A 2351-nucleotide genomic window follows, 5' to 3' on the forward strand; every position below is an offset into this window, starting at 1 on the left:
TTGATTCTTGAACACAGTTTCTTTATGAGTCTTGGCCGTGACCCTAAGCATTTTGTTTTCCAGTATTACCACCGGATACATAAATGCCACAGACACATAACTGGGTGAACCTTTTCAGATTGTGACTCAGCTTTGATAGAGTCCCCAATTAGAGGTTTTCAGAGCTCTTAAGCACACTCTTTTTGCTTTGGACCACGACTTTAACCGCTCAGTCTCAAGTCTTCACTTGACACCTTTACGCCATAAGCACATGGTTAGGGACAGCTTGGTTTAGCCGCTTATGCCAGAATTTTATTCCTGTGGGCCCTCCTATCCACTGATGCTCAAAGCCTTGGATCCTTTTTATTTTACCCTTGCCTTTTGGTTTAAAGGGCTATTGGCTTTTTCTGCTTGCTTTTTCTTTTTCTTTTTTTTTCTTTTCTTCTCTTTTTTTTTCTTCGCCATTTTTTTTGCAAGCTGTTCACTGCTTTTTCTTACTTCAAGAATCATTTTTATGATTTTTCAGATTATCAATAATATTTCTCCTTTTCCATCATTCTTTCAAGAGCTAACAATTTTAACATTCATAAACAACAATTTCAAAAATATGCACTGTTCAAGCATTCATTCAGAAAAACAAAAGTATTGCCACCACATCAAAATAATTAAACTGTTTTAAAATTCGAAATTCATGTACTTCTTTTTCTTTTTCAATTAAAAACATTTTTCATTTAAGAAAGGTGATGGATTCATTTTCATAGCTTTAAGGCATAGACACTTAGACACTAATGATCATGTAATAAGACATAAACATAAATAAACATAAAGCATAAAAATTTGAAAAACAGAAAATAAAGAACAAGGAAATTAAAGAACGGGTCCACCTTAGTGATGGCGGCTTGTTCTTTCTCTTGAAGATCTTATGGAGTGCTTGAGCTCCTCAATGTCTCTTCCTTACCTTTGTTGCTCCTCTCTCATGATTCTTTGGTCTTCTCTAATTTCATGGAGGAGGATGGAATGCTCTTGGTGCTCCACCCTTAGTTGTGATGGGCTTGTCCTCATCAATAAGGATGTCTTCCTCTATGTCAATTCTAGCTGAATTGCAAAGGTGACAAATAAGATGAGGGAAGGCTAACCTTGACAAAGTAGAGGACTTGTCTGCCACCTTGTCGAGTTCTAGGGATATAACCTCATGAACTTCTACTTCCTCTCCAATCATGATGCTATGGATCATGATAGCTCGGTCTATAGTAACTTCAGATCGGTTACTAGTGGGAATGATTGAGCGTTGGATGAACTCCAACCATCCCCTAGCCACAGGCTTGAGGTCATGCCTTCTTAGTTGAACCGGCTTCCCTCTTGAATCTCTCTTCCATTGAGCGCCCTCTTCACAAATGTCTATGAAGACTTGGTCCAACCTTTGATCAAAGTTGACCCTTCTAGTGTAGGGTTGTGGATCTCCTTGCATCATGGGCAAGTTGAATGCCAACCTTACATTTTCTGGACTAAAATCTAAGCATTTCCCCCGAACCATTATAAGCCAATTCTTAGGGTCCGGGTTCACACTTTGATCATGGTTCTTGGTGATCCATGCATTGGCATAGAACTCTTGAACCATTAAGATTCTGACTTGTTGAATGGGGTTGGTGAGAACTTCCCAACCTCTTCTTCAAATCTCATGTCGGATCTCCAGATATTCACCCTTTTTGAGCTTGAAAGGGACCTCGGGGATCACTTTCTTCTTGGCCACAACTTCATAGAAGTGGTCTTGATGCACCTTTGAGATGAATCTCTCCATCTCCCATGACTCGGAGGCGGAATCTTTTGCCTTTTCTTTTCTCTTTCTAGAGGTTTCTCCGGCCTTAGGTGCCATAAATGGTTATGGAAAAATAAAAAGTAACATTTTTACCACAACAAACTTAGAAGGTTTGCTCGTCCTCGAGCAAAAGAAGAAAGAAGAGAGTAGACGAGGAAGAAATAGAGGAGATGGAGGGGGGTAGTGTTTCGGCCAAGGGAGAGAAGTAGTGTTTAAGATGTGTGACAATGAAGGGGTGAAGAGCGGTTTATATAGGAGTGGGGAGAGGGTAAGGTTCGGCCATGTATATGTGGGATTGGGAGGGAAAATGGTGTGAATTTGAATGGTGAGGTAGGTGGGGTTTATGATGGATGGATGTGGATTGGTGAAGGATTTATGGAGAAGAGAGTAGGATTTGATAGGTGAGGGATTTTTGGGGAAGATGTATTGAGGTGATTGGTGAAGGGTATTTGGGGAAGAGTATTATGAAAAGGTATGAAGAAGAGAGAGAGTGAGTTGAGGTTGGTGGGGATCCTGTAGGGTCCACAGATCCTGAGGTGTCAAGGATTTCTCATCC

This window comes from Arachis ipaensis, chromosome B7 (assembly GCF_059453495.1).
Source record: "Arachis ipaensis isolate K30076 ecotype BB chromosome B7, ASM5945349v1, whole genome shotgun sequence".
NCBI lineage: Eukaryota > Viridiplantae > Streptophyta > Magnoliopsida > Fabales > Fabaceae > Arachis > Arachis ipaensis.